The sequence below is a fragment of the Mytilus californianus genome, unplaced genomic scaffold, assembly GCF_021869535.1.
Source record: "Mytilus californianus isolate M0D057914Y unplaced genomic scaffold, xbMytCali1.0.p SCAF_5, whole genome shotgun sequence".
In the NCBI taxonomy this organism is placed as follows: Eukaryota; Metazoa; Mollusca; class Bivalvia; order Mytilida; family Mytilidae; genus Mytilus; species Mytilus californianus.
The window spans coordinates 24,421,467-24,441,923 of record NW_026262701.1 but is presented as its reverse complement, the minus strand read 5'-3'; the positions used below and the strand labels follow the sequence as shown (position 1 = coordinate 24,441,923).

At 30.7% G+C, this 20,457-nt stretch overlaps 1 protein-coding gene across 2 annotated transcripts in view; it reads left to right on the top strand.

Moving 5' to 3' along the window:
- The first annotated feature begins 3,494 nt into the window (after window positions 1–3,494).
- Window positions 3,495–20,457, top strand: part of LOC127700806 (putative tyrosinase-like protein tyr-1) — a 36,407-nt gene continuing 19,444 nt past the window's right edge. The window contains exon 1 of one of the 2 annotated variants that reach the window (XM_052204476.1): window positions 3,495–3,648. The gene's annotated coding sequence lies outside the window, so the exon portion shown is untranslated. Of the gene's footprint in view, window positions 3,649–9,874; window positions 9,938–20,457 lie in introns of those variants that run through there. The other variant, XM_052204477.1, reaches the window with a different exon arrangement.

The following is a 20,457-nucleotide window of genomic DNA, read 5'->3' as shown; positions in this document are numbered from 1 at the left end:
ATATATCTTTGTACAAAAGGCGAGACGTTAATAAAATATTGAATTGAATTAAATCTTGATATGATAAAATGTAAAAATTAAAAAGTTGACTAAAACTTGTAAAGTTTATAAATAAAATAAGAAAAGGGATTAATATAATTATATCAATTTTAATGCAATATCACACAGGGATGCCCTAGAAAGTAATTGTTTGATAGTTTATGGTTTCCCGTGTCAAACGAAAAATAATAAGAAGATAGCGGTGCTCCCTCTTTAAGAAGATGCAAATATGGTTAACTGCACAATTATGAATATATATTTCGCTTATATCAATACAAAATATTGGACAATTTTCGTTAAGATCCTTGATATTTGTGGTATTAATAATAAAACAAACAATTTGAATTAAATATTACTGTCAACCTCATAGCAGATTTTACATCAGTCTTTGTTGTTAAAAAGAGAAAATAAAAACAAAATTTCAGGTAAAAATTCAACACATGACTCATTATTATATTTTATCATGTGATTAAATAGTATAAAAATATAATTACAATCTGTGACATAAATCTGTGTTCTATTTAAAGTACAAAAAGCACCAAAAACAAGGCGGGCAAAATGTAGTTTGTCTGATCCTGTCTGGATATAGATAGTACATGGATTTACATCTATTTACCTTAAATCAAAATTGTGTCATTCAAATCATCAAACACACCTTTTAATTGACGTGCTTGACAAAAATGACACTTTTGGAGCAAATTATGATGGTGAGAAGGATCAGTTTCTGACATACAGTATATCCAGAGGCTCATTTCATACAATATCATTCACAGTAACAGAAATTTACTAAACAGGTAGCCCTTTATTAATCTTAAACACAGAACATGTAAAAATATTTAGCTTCATATAGGGTATAATTTGATAAATATTTTACCAATATGACTTGTGAGAATTTATAATAGAATTAAATGCTCGAAACATAGTAATGTGCGTATGACTTGTACTCAGTAATACGGGAAAATGGATTATTTTAAAGAAAAACAGGGTATCAATTTTAAAGTTAGACATATATTCATAATATAACAAAACACTTAATCATAATTTTGTCACAAATTGTTTGATTTGCCATGATAAGTAATACAAAACTAAGTACATTTTAGATATGACGTGTAAGAAATCATGCAAATTAATCTAGGTTTCAGATACATTGTACTAAGTTCATTAACCACATGCCATTTCGTCATATTTGACCCGAATAAATGTTGAGAAACGTATTTTTGCGATCAGTATATAAATAAAGATTTTATCATTGCATCGAATGAGAAACGACCATTTCTCCTCGAGAGACTTAAAAATTTGAATTTAAACGCCAATGTTGCCGAAAGTCAGTTCAAATATAAAAAAAACAGCTATTAAAAGTATGGAAATACTGTATCTCACGATAAACGGTTGATATTTACAATATGAATATAAACTTTCTCTTTCTATATGACGTTAACCGGCAGCCATGGTCGCCTTTTTCGTGACGTCACAGTTGCGAAATTAGAAGAAAGCAAGAATATTGGACGTCATAGTCATTAATTTATGAATAAAGAATTAAGATAAAGCTAACCACATGTTGATTATAGAAAACCATATCAACAACCGGTGATGATGATGTTGATCTTACGAAAGTCATTTTATATTTTGGATAAAAAAAAAGAGTGCACACGCTGATATGTCTCGCCTGTTTTACTTATCTTGATTGAACTTATATGAAGGTTTTACTACAAGTGTCACAAACTTAACATTATCACTGATCCATGTAAAAGAGGTTAGGGTAAAATGAACCCTACCAAACAAACTTGTACACCATGCAATCATTTCATACACCACATATAGTTGATCTATTCATTTAAAGCAAATGAGAAACAGACATGATCATGTAAATTAAACATTGACCAATGAACCATGAAAATTAGGTTAAGATCAAACGAACTCTGCCAGACAGCATGTACAACGTACAATCATTCCATACACCAAATATAGTTGACCTATTGCTTACAGTATCTAATAAACTGACAAAACCACGAAAACTTATATTGACCAATAAACCATCAAATTGAGGTCAAGGTCAAATGATCGTTGCCAGTCGGACATGTATAACATACAATGATTCTAAACATTTTGGGGACTCTATAGCTTGCTGTTCGGTGTGAGCCAAGGCTCCGTGTTGAAGACCGTACTTTGACCTATAATGGTTTACTTTTTATAAATTTTGACTTAGATGGAGAGTTGTCTCATTGGCATTCATACCACATCTTCTTATATCTATTAAATTTAACTGACCTATTTCTTATAGTAACTAAGTTACGCACTTGACCACGAAAAATTAACCGTGACCATTGGTTCATGAAATGATGTCGAGATCAGTTGCCTGACGGACATGAAGAATTTGTAAGGATCCCCTTTACCAAATATAGTTACCATATTACTCATGCTAAGTGAGTATTTTGCATGACAAAAAGACTACACATTTGTTCAAACAGTCACTGAACCATACAAATATGGTCAAGGACATTAGACATATGACAGTCGGAAACTTAACATAAGATATTTGTATACAAGGTATAAAGCATCCAGGTATTCTATCTTCTAAACTATAAAGCTTCATATAAATAGTTTACGCCGCCTCCGCCGGATAGTTATCCGTGTGTCTCGCATTCTATAACTTTCGCCGCAGGCGAGACAAAATTTGTATTAATAGCATTTTCGTCGTACGCTTGAAATACTATCCTTTTAAGTTGATGGAATTCTTTTTACCATTCATAAAATTTTAATTTGTTGCATGCACAAATCTTTAAAATAAGTATAGAACAGGATTCATCGGATAACCTTGTAGTGTTCCATGCTTTTCAGTAAATTATTCCTCATTTATAGATCTCATCATTTCAGTTCAGGGATTTGTTGCTGCAGTAATTAGATTGTTTAAATAAAAATGAAAACAACACTTTATAAATTTCATGCGTCGGAAGCGTTTTGCTGGATTTACCTTCATCAGGAACTATGAAAGTCGAATATTTGAAAGCCAAGGATGTATTTAAATGAATATAAAATGTTTGTTAAAATGCGAGATGTTTGCACTTTCCTGTGAAGTGAAAGAAACAACAGATGGCCAATGAATCTATCCGTGTTAAAAACAGTCGTTATTTCCTAAGTTGTGTCTTACTGTCATAAACTATAAAATAGAGAGAAGTAATTGGCATGTTCGTGTATTTCTAGTAAACACATATTTGAATGAATAATGGTTACATATAGATTTCCTTCCGTTGATCAACCCCTTACCAGACTTATTCAAATGTTGTGGTTACACATTTTTATCTTATCAGTATTTCTCTCTAAAACTAAATACCATAATACATTCTCTTTATAGTTGTTTCAGAAATGTAATTTTAGCGTTGACATTCATGTTTATGCATGTAAATAAATCTTGTCCACGGTCTCTACCTTTGACAAGAGTGATGATAGATTAGTTCTTTGTCACAGGTGAGCGCCTGGAACAGTCTTGGTCGATTGTCCCGGTAGAGTGTAGGCATAATGCAATAAGTAGAATTTTTACTAAAAAAATTCCAAAATACATGGTTTATAAACAGTTACGGGAACTTAATTAGTGGAGTTACTGTTTATTAGGTAAGTGTTATTTAGAGTAATGATAATTAGTATAACATCTTCATGATTATGTATCACTAGTTGCGTCCCCTGGATATGTGTACGGGGTTAAAGAAGAGTAAAATTTGTATGGATACACAAAACAGAAGAAATAAGATAAAAAGGAATAATTTCATGCATAAGAAAACTTTATTTTTAAAATAATGTAGAAAAAATATAACTTCCATTAATTTCAGTAGTTTTAGAAATCAAAGTGATATCTTTCAATATGTTCATTTGCTGTCAGTTTAGTATATACTAAAACATTAGGTTTACATTTTATATATTCAATATATACGAATCAATACTTTTATTCAAGGTTTAGACAGAAATTAAAGAGCTCTGTAATTAAAACAGGTCGTATGACAATTTAGAATGTGAAAAGTCATTAAAGTAAATGATCTCTATTTCTATAACATATAATTTTGTTAATATCTAGGTCAATATTTTGATACTTTATTGTTTTAATTCCATAAAAATGTATTGTTTGTGTCAACATATTCATATACTGATGTTACAGACAAGCACATAAAATGAATAAATAACAAAATAAAATCCGAAACAATACAAACTCATCAACAGATATATACTATTTTGAATTGATGGAAATCCTATTGTAACTGTAAAGACTACTAATATTTTTATCATTAAACACAAATTAATTCATCTTATTGAATTAATGCATCTTTCATAGATGACTACGTGACATATTGGCAAGGACTGCATAAAATAAATGTTTAAAAACAAAACCACAATTCATTGTAAACCATAAAATCACTTAATGATTTTATTATCTGTTAAATGAATATATAGTCTACAATTTTGACATTGACAATTTAACGTGGTAAGCTGTATCGATATTAGTCATTGGCATAGAGTTTAGATCTATAAAAAGTTTTGTTTAACATGAAGGTCGACTTGTTTTCTCGACCTTACATCAAACCAGTTTTAAAAGTAGAATACAACAACAGTATTCATTTCTTGAAGAAACACACAACTTAATCGCGTTGTCTATTGGTTTCATTTTCAGTTAGGCATTAAAAAATAAATTGTTTTGTTAAATATAAGACCGTTAGTTTTCTCAGTTGAATTGTTTCATATTTTTCCTGTCGGGACCTTTTATAGCCGGCTATATGGTATGGGTTTTTTTCATTGTTGAAGGCCGTACGGTTGCCTATGATTGCTTAAATCCACTTCATTTGAACTAAGGTGGATAGCTGTCTCATTGGCAATTATACCACATCTCCTTATTTTTATATTGTAGATGTATTCGGTCATTTTATAAATCCATCTGTTATAAAAAAAAAAACCTGAAGAAATGTTTTTAATATTAATAGCAAATCTTGACTCTCTGATCATTGAAGGGAACGTCAATGTTAACATAATTCCAAAAGGAGAAATTGGTCAGATCATTTAACTCAAAACTCTAAGAATATAACATTTTTTTTTACTTTTTTGATGGAGCTTATTTTGATATTCAGTATAACATTATTATTTTACAACTATACAAACCACATATTATTCATTTTTTTTTAAATATGGCAGAAATAAAATTTGAAAACACCACCTCCACCAATAAGTAGGGAATATCAAATTAAAATTTATTTTTATTTTGCTGATTATCTACAAAAGAAAGACAATTATGATAGTGCAATATGAACAAGAAATATGCATGTCATTTGTATATCCTTAGGGATAATGTCCACGGTGGTTTGTTAACAATAAGACATTTGTTGCACATGTAATACAGATATGTAAACTTGTCATTTTCTGGTATCAATCAATACAAAGTACACATGTGTAAAACTGCCTTTTGTGCTTGTTTAATTTTTTTGTTTAAGTTTGTCACGTAGGTCATAAACTTACCCACAAAACAAATCGAATTAACACCTTAAAGGACTATTTAGTAATTTCTATTTTGAAAAAATACTTCTAAATATTTATTACACTTTGGCATAACGATAATTGTATGAACCCTTATCATAATTAAGTAACAGGACATCATCAATATACATGAAAGTGAAATGAAAGAACTATGCAAGATGTTTTTTCTTTGTGTCCTTGAAAGGGTTTTGTATGAATTCTGCTTCTTATGAGTACAATAATAAGTCGGCCAAAAAGGATGCACACTCAGAATACATTGCAATATCGACTTTCTGTTTAATATTAATCAAACACACTTAACAAATAAGTTGCCGATAAAAAGTCCAGCGTTATGATATCATTATCGAGTGTATTTGTTTTCGGAATTAGTGCGGTAAAAACAGTAAGATTTTTCATTGCCTAAAACAAAAAATTTGTATCAAACAATGCTAATAAAATGAACACTTGATTACATGTTTTCCTTGCGAAATAAATTTCATTTCTACTATTTCATATCGAAGCTGTCCTTTCCTCTTGAGATTTGTGACTTCTGTTTCAGGGACGTGTTCATTAATATTTGGCACTTTGTATTTGATGTTTAGAATGGTTATGTGTAAATGTTTTTTAAAAGATTCGACTGGGTGTTATCATGTGACGGTTATTTCAGAATACACATGTTTTCCACGTAGATATTCTTTTTTTTTTATTTTATCTTATCTTATATATGAGTCCACACTGCTGCTGTCATACTGCTTGTTCTCGAAGGTATCGTCAGCTTAGTAGTCATTGATTCGGTACTAACATGATTTATATTATACCTTTTTAAATGTTCTGTTGACAAATTTAGAAGTTATTCAGAACTCTCTGAACAAATTTGATTTTTTGTGCGTTAAGCACTTAAAGTATTTAAGTATTCATACAGCCTTGGCTTTAAAAAATTAGGGGTTGAGTACTCCTACTGAAGGTAAATCATGACCACTTTTGATGCATCGTATTCACAAATGTAACTTTAATTTTGTATAAACTAATTTGGTATCCTTAATTTTCATATCTAAAAATTTCCAAAAGAACCAAAAAATTACCTATACCAATATGAGTATATATATATATTTTAAAAAAGCATAAGTTAAGGAACAAAATAATCTAAAAATATTGATCGGTGATGGAACTCCTTTTTGGGATATTTGATTTTGAAAAAATGGCGGGAAAAGGCTGACTCGGACTTTTATCTTATATTAAGCATTGGCATTATTTGTGTCTCAAATCGTAAGAAAAGAAATCAAGATTCTGCTTAATTTTGGTAATGACCTTTTATGAGCCATTGGAGCCTTCTATGAAAAGAAAAGTGGGTGATATGGGACAAACTATTTCACCTTTGTATCGTAGGAAAAAACCAAGGAGTCCGAACATCTGACAAAAATTCCTAAACCTTAAATGACAACATCCTCAAGAAACTATTCTTTTTTCGAACAAATTTTCAAAGAAGCAAACTTACTCGAACTTATATGTTCTCAACCGACCCTCATTGTCAATTTCTAGATGTAAGTCAAGATATAAGGGTAGGTCGAGAACAAAACTTTACGACAAAAGAGATGATTTCAGCTTCCCGATTGTGAACTTTCCATTTTTATGTAGCAACATTCTAGCAGCGCCTGTATATGAAGTATATCTCCCAGTTATTACGATATTCCAGGGCTTGCGTTTCCTATCATGATTTCCTTGATAGAGAGTTGCTGCTCACAAGGAAGCTATAAAACCAAGAGTTTCAAATGGTGAAGTTGAAATCTTCCCTTCGAAAATTTTACGGACGGCATCATGAGTTGGTTGACCGTTATGGCATATTTTTCGAATCCCCTCCAGAAAATGTAGGAAAATTAAACAAATCTGTGAACATAGATCAAAACCGAATTTAAAAATGGCCCAAACCTGACGGTATGCTATAATTACTTCTATGTATTTTTCTTCAATTACATATTCTTAAATATTCTTTAACATTACATTAATTATCCTTAACTCAGTCTATAATGACGTGGAAGAGACTTAGTTCAGAGGTCATAAAAACATTATGAACTGATATTCTTGATAACAGGAACAACTAGATTTACATGCAAAACATATGTAAAGTGTCGTGTAAAGAATACTTGGTCATATTGAAATATATTGCCTTGTTAATAAGCAAAAATCAAATAGCGCTTTTAAGACGACCGTTAATGACATTGTATTATTTGTTGCAAAATACAGGAATGACAGCTCCTGTTCATTCGTTCAACATCTCATTGTTTCCCAATACTGTGATAATTAATCTATTGTTTATTGAATATTTGTTAAAGTGTAAATAAAAACCCGCCCATAGGAACTTCAATCTACAAAATTCGTATTCAGATTCAGATTAACACATAACCATCCAAATTATCATAATCATTTGATAAGTCATTTTTAAATGTAAAGAACTTACTTATTTTCGATTAAAAAAAAACCGTTGAAATGTTTAAATAAATGGTAAAGTTTTAAAACATTTTATTTGGCTGAATATGCACAAGTGCATGATACACAAGTAACGATTAATATCTGGAAATCTATGGATTTTGAAAGAGTGCTATCTGTAAAATTGTAATTCAAAATTCGCACGTAGGAACTCAGATAAACACATGACCACCCAAATTATCATTTAATAGATTGTTTAAGTGAAAGGAACTTACTTATGTTCAATTAAATAAATAAGTTTGAAGACATTTTTTTTGCCTGAATATGCAAAAGCTCTTGGTACACAAGTAATGATTAATAGTTTTTAATATTTATCATTTTGTTTTTTTAGTTTGAAATAATAAACGCATATAAAAGATTGTATACTTTAAAAGTTTCAGTCTGCTTTTTTATTTTCATGTTATTTTTACATGAAAAGATTGGAAGATGTATATGTAACATTAACATGTGTTTTCTGATTTATGTCATAAATTAAAAGTCACTTGATGTTTTATGTAAACCATTAAATAAGTTTCTGCACTTAGTAAAGGACATTTCTCTGCTAAATGAATGAATCTATCTCGTGTGTTTTCGTATCCAATATCGAAAATGGTCATATGTGCTTTGGCTTTAGATCCCTCCCAAGCTCACTGTTCGTACCGACGAGGATCAGAGATTTGGTACATTCGAAGCACTTTTCTTGTTTAACCGTCATCGGAAAGGATCAAAACGAAATGTTTGAATGCCAAGGATGTGTATAAATGTAAAATGAGCAAAGGGGCACATAAAAAGTAAAGCCAAACCCATATATGATCAACTAAGACTAAAGGCGTTAGAACCTAAGTTTCTTCAGAATAGTTGTCTGATCTGTAAAGCTATACAGTATGGTAACAGTTTGAGTCGGGATTCGAATGGAAGGGAGTGCACGAATAGCAGGAGACTCTTACCCTATCGTTGCACTCGTTATCGCTTTCATATTGGTTTCATCCGATTTCCACAGGGTCTTTTGTCTTGATGTGTATATTCAAAATGGATTTACGAGATTTGAATTTCGAAAAACTACTGTTTGATTAATCGTTTTCCTTTTTATGTCTTATTATATAGAAAACTGTGTTGAAGTTTGATTTTATTCTTGACTGAAATTTTGACACAATAATGACTGCTTATGGCCTTTCATGATTCTCTAATATTATCTCCTCATTTTTAAGTTAAGTCATTCAAAATCCGTTACAGTATCGTCACACTACCACTTCGTCAATCCAAAACGATCCCGAGGAAAAATAAATAACAAAATGACAATTTTAGTTGTATTTAATGGTGGTCGTTCTTCCAGAAACTATCTTTTTATTCCTTTTTTCTTTTTTTTTGGGGGGGGGGGGGGGAGGGGGAGTGGGTCGAGGTTGTGTATAATTAATCGGACAATGTACTTAAAATTTGAAAGTCTTAGATAGAGTTAGTGATTTATAGGGTGTGGATTTTTATTATAATCGGAAAGAGACTTCAACTATTGAAAGGTCAAAGATATATTATAATTGTATCATATCCTGATATAAACAAGAAAGTAATTAATTAGCAAACCTTAATTGTATCGGACAGGCAGGTACAAAACGTGAGAAAATAGGGGGAAATGTCAAGGCATTATATTGGATATCTAATTAGATACTAACAAATGTTCGTCTTAAAAACGTGAGAAAAAGGGGGAAATATCAAAGCGCTATATTAGATATCTAATTAGATACTAAAAACTGTTCAACTGAAAAAAACACTTCTGATATAGATGAAGAAATATGTAATTGTTTGCCTTTCTTTTTTCTGATTGATGTTGTCTCTTTTTGGTTTTTACACCACGGAAATGCATACATCATTACAATTTAACATGCAATTCAGGTTTGAAAAAGCACGAAATTAAACATCTGACCTGCTATTTCATCGAGGAATATAAGAGGTAGGGAAATTTTAAATCTTATTCATTGCCCATAAAGCTTCAATAATAGATGATCTTTGAAATTCCATGTCATTTTAACCCTTGAACTATTATGATTCTGTAAAACTATCACTACAAAATGCGAGATTTACTGGGGATATGTTGGTATGATGTTTGTGCCAAAAAATACAGCCATATACATAGTGTTACGATAAACATTGGACAAAATATTTTCTTGTGAGTTAAAATCTAATTTTGAAATAAACGCAAGAAGAATTAAACTTTTTTTTAAGGTCCGACTATTATGATTTTTTTTAGATCACAAGTCGAAATACATTTCAAAACATTACTTTTTCTTTTATTATTTATAATATGACGCTCTTCTTTCGCTTTGCAAATAAAACCGTGTCCTTATTCCAACAAAACATACCGTAGTCTTGCTTAATGCACAACTGAATGTATTTTAAACCAAGTTGGAGAACAAAATGGTCATTTCTATGGAGTTGCTCGATATGATATCGAATAAACTCTTTAATAAAGAATTCAATTTTGGATTTAAACACGGGCAATGTATTGTTTGCGAAAGTTTCAACTTTAAATGCAATCATTGATAAACTATGAAACCCTGGGTAAAATCTCTGGTAAACTAGTGCCGCCGTAAATTTTTTCGTAAAAACTAGGTTAAGGACTTGAATGGCATACATTTTTAATGTATTATAAAATGATGCTTATTATATTAGTTTTTCTTCTATTTGACTATGGATGATATATTATTATTTCTGAGAAAGATGTATAATGTATAATTATGTATAAATTATGCACCAGCATAATAATAGATGTGATTATGGCATATTATATATAAGTTATGAAATGGTTGAACGAATTAACTGTTTCAACCATTGTAAAATGCAGTAAGGGTTTGTTACAACCAGCCAAAGCGTTTGAATGTTAAAATATGGCACAGTGCAATAATGAATTAACGGTTTCAACAATCCAAAATGCAGTACGAGCTTGTTTAAACCAGTCAAAGCGTTTGCATGACGTAGATACGTTGTGACATGGCACTGTGCAATAATCAATTAGATGAAAAGATTATGGTATTGTCGTGCGTAATCCTCATAGTAAAGTCCAAGCAAAACCATAACATTGGGCTTATGGAATTGAATAACGCTAGGAGATAATAACATTCATGTACTTCATTGTTCTACCTGGTCATTAACATTTTGTTTAATATAAAACCAGTAATGAGTCAATTATGAGCAGACAGTAGGAATCATTTAAAAAAAAACACGTCTCAAACTTTTAGTGAGACAACTATCAATATAAACAGTATACGAAGGAGATGCAGTACTCATACTCAGAAAAGAAAAGTTCACTCCTTAAAATCGGAAATTTCCACTTTGTTCACTTTCATGCTGTCTTGTCAAATAAACGTATTTACTCAAATATAAAGCAAAACAATGCATTTAAGCTATCTTTATTTTTCTGCTTATTGAGACAAAAAAGAAATAAGTCATCCCTTAAAGATAGCAAATCTTTTACATAGTGAAATCAAAACACTAAACACTGGACTTCTAGTTTATTCAGGAAAAGAAGCGATGTCTTTAATTTTAAAGTGGTTTTATATTACATCATATAAAAAGTGCTGGGATGTAGAAAAATATTTAAATGTTTTGATACGCCCTAATCACTCGATTACCGTCTATCACTACAGCAGATACAACAGGATATATGATCTCGATTACCATTAAAAACAATGAACTTTGCTATCGTGTACAGCAGATTGTTGTCCGTCGTTCTCTTTGCAATTACAATACAATGAGTTTTGCTATCGTCTACAGCAGATTGTTTAAGAAATAATTCATGGGGCTTGAATTTATACTGATTTTACCACGGGTTGGCCCTTTATGCTTGTTATTTTACCACGAGCGATAGCGAGGGGGTAAAATATCGACAAAAAAGGCAAACCCGTGGTAAAATTGGTATAAATTCAAGCCCACATTAATTATTTCTATTCTAGTAGGAGAAACACAGCAATTCTTTTTGTTCGAAGCGCTCTAGGTGAAGGCAAACAATTGCCGTTCCCGTAATTAAACACTCTATTAATATTGACGTAAAAGAACACAGAAAACTGAACTAGTGACATGCTTAAACTATTTACAATAACGTACTTAGATAGGTTTGGATGAATTTAAATGTTCATCATACTTATCTGTAAAAAAAAATTATATTTTAACAAATTTTATCATCGTTTGTTTATGTTTCTTTGTTTTGATGACTTTCAATTTTTACCACCGTGCATTTTCCTGTAAAATGCTTATATTCTTCCGTCATCGTTCAATGACGTCATTTACACAGATTGACATCGGGTAGCTCATTCATAAAAAAAACATATGACATATGAGTATGATCGGAACAGCCCAAACAAATCATGACGTTGCCGATCAGCTGACATACAATATATTCATATTTTACCACGGGTGTGTACACAAAGCGTTTGAAGAACGTCATATTAGAATGTCCGCCCTTCCATTTGCAATTACAATACAATGAGTTTTTGCTATCGTGTAGAGCAGATTGTTGTCCGCCGTTCCCTTTGCAATTCCAATACAATTAACTTTGCTATCGTGTACAACAGATTGTTGTCTGTCGTTCCCTTTGCAATTACAATCCAATTAATTTGGTATCGTGTACAGCAGATTGTTGTCCGCCGTTCCCTTCGCAATTACAATACAATGAGTTTTGCTATCTTGTACATGTACAGCAGATTGCAGTCGGCCGTTTCCTATACAAATTAAATATAATGAACTTTGCTATCGTGAAAGAAAATTTTCAACGGAAAATAAATCATGCAATTCGTATTTTAGGTGAACATGGGGATTTTAATCGTATAAATTTTGGACATTCCCTGTGGATGTCTGCTATTCGACCATCACTGACGTACGGGTGTTCGGTATGGTTCCCGTCATCCCAGACATGTATCGAATTACTAGAAAGTTTTCAATATAAAGTAGGAAAAATTATCATAAACACAAAAATGAATATCCCTAAATGTGCGCTACTAGCTGAATTTGGCTGGGAATCAATAAATAGATTTATGGATAGGCAAAGAATTGCATACTACGCTAGATTAAAAATCCTGCCTGATAATCGATTGTCTAAAATTATCCTTAATGAAATTATTATTCTAAAATGTAATGAATGGAAATATATAGAAAATATCGAAATTATTCTACAGACTGCGGGCCTTGACCATTATGCAAATGGAAACATAAACGTTAATAATTTTAATAAACTTTATGGTAACGAAACGACAAATACTTAACTATCCAATATTTTAGAAAAGAGAAGTGTAAACCTGTACCAATCATTTGTGGTTGTGAAACGTAAGCAGTTGTATTTATCAAACGTTGAAGACTTTCGCTCAACAAGGCTAAACATTTTGGCAAGAACGAATTGTCTGCCTATAAATGCCACGCTCCAACGAATGAATCTTATAACAAACAATGAGTGTCAGTTATGTTCCTCAAATGCAACTGAAAATATTTTTCACGTTATGTTAGATTGTCCTTCTTTCTCGTCTATCAGAAAAAGAACAATTACTGACATACACGCATGTTTCGATATTTTAAAAATGGATATCTACTTTTCAGAGTTGCCGCCCTTAGCACAAATACAGTGCATGATAGGTGATTTGGGTTACTTGTATTCTCCAGACTTAGGTAATAGCTTAGATAAGATCGGGGGAAAATCTCTTACAGACGTTATGAATGAACGTTCTTTTTAACTTGATAAATCTCAATGTATAATATCTTGAACTGTGTGCGAACGTTTTTAGTTTCAAGGTTTGAGTTCTTATTTCTTTTATGGACGACAGATAGTTTTAAATAATATATAAATATGAACTTGTTACTGTAATGTACTTTTACGAAATAACAAATGTATTATGTTATTTTAGCGTTAATGTAATCATTAGACTTTTAAATATTTACACGTGTCTTGTACCATGCTTTACTGCAATCATATAATGTTGTTTGTAAATACTATGTTTTGATGACGCAGGTGTCAGTACCCCGCTGGCGCTTGTCCCCGTTGTAAAGGGGTAGTTTCACAATAAAAAATATATATACATGTATATCGTGTACAGCAGATTGTAGTCTGGCCGTCCCCTTTGCGCCATTTCGTTGTTCCCTTCGCAATTGCAATACAATGAATTTTGCAGCTTATGAGTCGTATGATAACGTCTAGATATTTTGTTTTATGTTTTATATTGTTGGGTTGCTGTTTTATTTGTGTTTAATCTACATCATTTTTTCAGTATTCATATCACACACTGCAATGTTACTTGGCTAATCTAAGAAAAGATAGATCCTTTGTATTTTGAAACTTTAAAAAAGATCATGAAATACTAAAGATTAAAAGTTTTGGTTGGAGACTTATGGTTCTTTATTCATTGAATAATATATATATAATTTTTGAAAATATCCTGAATAAAAGGACATGTTTAGTTCATCAATGAGAAAGCAACAAAAAGGCACCAATAACCAAAGCGCATCTTTAGATTCTCTTTGTACTATGATTACTTTTACTTCTATTGTATTTCGTTTCCGCCATTACATTGTCGGTTTCTCTTAGACTTATGAATTGTGATTGAAGATTTGACTGATTAAAGTATAAAAAAAACTTCTTCAACTTAATAATCATAGCCAAAACGCACGAAGACCCTCAGATAACTATTTTCATAAGTTAAAAGTAAATTCATTAGGCATTTTTGAGTATGCACGTCAGATGTTCACACCAGACTAACGGTTAACGGTTAGTCACAATTCGTTCCGCTGTGGATGGAAAAATGAGAACAAATGGTTGGATCATCATAAATATAAAGGAGTGTTTAATTTAATTCATCATAATCATTTAAAGTTCATATTGAGGATTTGTGTTTAGCATTCTGAAAAGCAAAGGACTTTCATCCTTATCTTTTCTGGTTTTTTTTTATATATATATATATATATATATATAAGAAGATGTGGTATGATTGCCAATGAGACAACTCTCCACAAGAGACCAAATGACACAGAAATTAACAACTATATGTTTATTCACAAGCCGAACTTATATACCCGTTTTCTAACATCATGATGCAACCTACATAAAAGTGGTTTCATGTATTGGTTTAAGGAGATTTGCCAAAATGACAAAATATCAATTGTTGAAATTATGAATGGTATATCATGGTGATCTTCTAAAACGGTTTTATTTTCTAATTTCTATTTTCTTTTTTTATAACATCAAACGATAGATTTAGTGAAAAAAAATAACGGAAAAAATAGATGTGTTTGAAAAGGACTCCCCTTTGCCAACTTTGCCAAAAAGCTTTTCTCAGGCACACCTTAGTAAAACCACATGGCCACAATTATTATTCTAAAAGCAAATTCTCACACAAATTGATATATTTTCTTATTTCCATTAAAGATAATAAATAGTCTAAGCGACGAAAATATATCAAACTCAGATCAATTGACACACCAAAGACAATTTGATGAGTATTTCATATTTTGATTATAGTTAGACATAGAGGAGATTTACCTACTAGTACGGAATGTAGCAAAAAATACTTCATCACTCATTATAACCTGTCCTTGCTAAATCATCGTTATAAAGAGAAATGTTAGTAGTGTAACACTTTGAGTTTTTTGCATTTTTTTGTCTAGTATTATTGTAAATATATGTATTTGTGTGATTAATAATTTATTTGCTATTGTTTATATCTTTAAAAATAACAAGATTAATGTAGGCGTTGACGGTCCTATAAGTTTTCCAAATTTTTAAACAAAAAATGCAAGCATAGAGAAAAAATCTTTTTAACTTTTAAAATACAAAAACATTGAATTTCAAAATAATATAAGTAACATTCAAAGGAACCTCTAACCCCCATATTACCATTCTATCAATAACATTAGTTCTTACGCCATCGACTGACATTTCGTGCGTAATAATATATTTTGCATGACAATCTGCGTGTTTTATATAAACGTATGGTGTTTTTTCAGTGTGAACAAGCATTGCGGAATAACCTTCAATAATTGCAGTTTTGCTGAAAGACATCAAAACATAAAACATCTCTGTTAACGGTTCTGGTGGAAAGTTAACGACACCAAAATATAAAACATTGTGAAATAATATTTTATAAATTACACTCAGGCTGAAAGTTTAGTGTATCAAAACATGAAGCATTGTGAAATAATCTTCAATGATTACACTGGCTGAGAGTTTAGGGTGTCAAAACATGAAACATTGTGGAATAATCTTCAATGATTACACTGGCTGAAAGTTTAGGGTGTGAAAACATGAAACATTGTAGAATAATCTTCAATGATTACACTGGCTAAAGTTAAGGGTGTAAAAACACGAAACATTGTAGAATAATCTTCAATGATTACACTGGCTGAACGTTTAGGGTGTGAAACCATGAAAATTGTGGAATAATCTTCAATGATTACACTGACTGAAAGTTTAAGACGCCAAAACATAGAACATTGGGAAGCATCAATGCAATTAATGCAATTTCATTATTTAATTTAAGTTCCAAGAATGCTATAGAATAGCAAATCTTTTGTCTTATATTTGCAATCCCTTCAGTGGTTTCCTGTTATCTTAAGTGCAGTCTTAATATTTATTACACTTGGTTGGTTATGACCTACAAATTCTTTAAAACTAAACGTGCGTTTAACCTCTTATAAACGTAACAGAAACTTCGTATTATTATCTTCTTACGTTAGAATTAATTGACGAAGGAAAGTCAAATGAAAATAAAAATAAAAATGCAAGTAGTTCACATGATACTTAAAAATTGTGATAAATAAGCAATCTTACAGTTATTGACAACAAAAAATGTCTTTACCAATGAAAAGAGTGTAATTAAAAGAAGATTAATCTTTCAATGTGATTGATGGTTATACTTTATCTTGGGGCGTCTTCGTAATGGCATCACACATTTTGTTGTTTAAGCGGATAAGATGTTAACAATTAAGTACAACCATTTTTCATTTATTTATATTTCCTATTATGTTCAATATAAAAGTAAGGAGATACCATTAGTAATCAATATCATCATATATATACATCTTTATTTTACAATATGTTTTACTCTCTTATCAAAGCAAATTAGTTGCTGATATTTACTCGCATCTCTTTTTATTAATATTTCCTTTACCTGTAACTTTAATAATGAGGGAGATAGCGGACAACCCTGTATAGAAGACGTTTATCTCAATGACAAGATGTGAAAATAAAACGTATTTCACCCTTATTGACAAGTATGTCAAACATTTTGTATAACTTCAAAATGGTACATTTCAATAATCTTTATGGTATAAAAAGGTTGAATTACACTTCAAACGTGCCAAATGCAGTATGTTCGACGCTAAATGTCAACTAGTATAATATGGTTTAAAAAGATTTTGTCAAATATAAAACACCTAAAACAAAACCCTCTCAGTGACTGAATAATAATGATACACAAATATTTGGCAAAATTTTAATTCATAAGTCGTATCAAGTACTTGTAGTATTTACTATTCAATTAAATATACATGTCATTTATTCCAGTGAGCTAAAAAAAATTAAGGTCACTACTTAAACAGGAGGGCATCCAAATAAAGATATATATGTAACTGTATCACTTGAGTATAATTAATGCATTTCATAGCTGGTTTAGTTCTCAAGTAGTGACATCCACAATAGGGACTTTGATAATATAACACAGTTAATAATAAAGTCGACCAATCTCTCTTTCATTGAATGTGACTTCACCTAATACGATTTTACAGCTTATCCTATTTCGGAGTACCTAACTCTCCTCCCTGCCCCATGTTTAAAGTGGAATTAGTGTTTGCTCAATCTAAAGTTGTCTATGCAGTCATTTGTGGACTGTTAATGGTTGTATCATTGTATTCATTTTGGCTATGGTGTTGTCCGTTTTTCTTCGTCTTATGGTTTTTGATTGTCCTCCTGGTAACTTCTCCCCCTTCCTCCTGTTATCTCCTCCCCTTCCTCCTGTTATATTCTCCCCTTTCCTCCTGTTATCTTCTCCCCCTTTCTCCTGTTATCTTCTTCCCCTTCCTCCTGTTATCTTCTCCTCCTGTTATCTTTTCCCCTTTCCACATGAATAGTTAAATATGCATTAAGTTCATGTCAAAACCAGGAATTGTGTAATGGACTAAAAATCGTTATGTTATGGAAAAGATATGTGTAAATCTTTCTTCACTTATTGAAAAATCTTTTTATTGAAAAAGTAATCATGCAAATAGAAAGCTTTATTCTTGAATATGTTTTTATCAGTAAGAATTCTTAAAGTTAAACTATAAATATATATATATATATATGTCATAACTTACTCTTGTTAGCAAGGTTTAATTAATAAACCTTCACAAGCATTTTATAAAATATGACACACAAGGTGTTAAAATTAAAGCTAGAATACTAAAATAACACAGAAGTTCAAGGTTAATGGTAAAATTCATTTAAATTTTACTTCAATTAATACAAAAAAAACTAAAAGCCTTTTGACAATCAATGATTCATCAATTAAAAAACACATCATTTGAAATAATAAATTAATCGTTTATATAAACAAAATCATAGAAACGGACACGTTTGCAAAAATAACACGAAAAGAAACAGAGCAATAGAAACCGAATTGGAATTCTTCGTTGGTAGTCAATGTCGTTAAACCCGCTGTCATCGTCGACCACTTGGAACAACGAAATACATGCATTTTTGTTGAAGAAAGCTACAACAGCATTGCAATATATTATGTATTTACTAGTTTTTGTTGAGGTTCGTTTTCTTTTGCTGAATCTTAGTCTTATGTGAACTGTATACATTAGAGGTCTGTTCACAAAATGGTAAAGCATCATTAAATTGTATAGATAATAAAACTTATCATGACGTAAGCATCTAGACGTTAATATACTATTCTAAATGACAGATAATTGTGCATAGCATATGTCAACCTCGCAATTGTGAATTATTAGAAATATTTTAACCAAAACCCCATTCATCGATGGACTAAATCCTTTAGATACAACAACTAAAACAACCACTGACCAGGTTCATGTCGTAGAACATTTCTTGCATTCATTTCTTTTGTTGATACTTTATACCTGTCATTGTTGAAGACTGGAAGTTGCCGTTCTAGTCTAGTCTTATGGTTGATGTTAATATCCTTGAGTTGCTGTCTCATTGACCTATAGTTCCCACATCTTCTTTTTTCATATTTACTGCAAATGCAATTTATATAAGACAAATATTTGAAAAATACTGGTGTACCAATCAATTCATCCTTTTCTTTAATAAACAAATTATACGGAAAATGTGTTTTCTAGTACATGCTATAGTTAACTATGCGAGATTTATCACGATTCCGAAAGGAAATGTAGTGTTGTATGGTATGTAAAGTCAATGTCAAACACCAGATCATTACATTTTTGTAATACATATGTTATGTTGTAATTGTTCTTCCTATTTTATGAAAACTTTTCTACGAAACAGAAAAATTTGTTCTATTGTTATACATAATTCCGTTTTACTTTTTTTGTTTTTTATTCAATTACATACATGTATTTATATATTACAGCCTTGGTTGTAAGTAAAATAGTCAGAGAATGTCAGATTCTCTATTTACGGATTTGGGAAGTCTGAGGTTAATTAGAACTTCATTATTCAAAATCTAATGAAATGTATAATTCTTCATTCACTTCAACATTAATAGACATGTCATAATTAACAAGATGGGCCAAATAGAATTTAAAAAAAAGATGTGGTATGATTGTCAATGAGACAATTATCCACTAGAGTTCAAATTAAGAAGATATCAGCAATTATAGGTCAAATCTTGACCTTTATACTACTAGCTTGCAATGCATGCATGAAGCAAACTTATTTATAACTTTATGCTAAACTTAATAAAAATAAACTGAAAGAACTTGTAACTTTTGAAGTGTTTTGTTATCTATCAAATAATAATTATTATAAATGATGATAAACAATTACGTTACTTGAATACAAATACAGACATCGTTCTTTTATTTTGGACAGTTTTGTTAATCCATCACGATTTTAACAAGAATGTATTTCATTTCTCGTAACATCAATTTTACCTTGTATTTTGTTTAAGGCCAGACTTGTTAAATACTAAAATTAATATTTCTGTGTCATACTTTAGTTTATGCTACACTGATTTTTTTCTTCTTACCTTTTGGTAAAAGAAGTGTGGCAGACTAAATTAAATTTAGAATGATTCAGCAAAACGTCTTGTCATAAATAGCTAATCAACCTTGAATACATATAATTCAATATCAATAAACATCATCGAGGCGGAAGCGAATAATGTTTGCAATCAAATCAAACGAAAAATAAAAAAAATAAATAAATTGCATTTTTACGTCACAATGAACAATTGATGCTTTATCTAAGGTTGTAATTTGGGTGGTTTTTTTATTCATTGTCATATTTTCATTCTGCATTTCCCGTTGTATTTT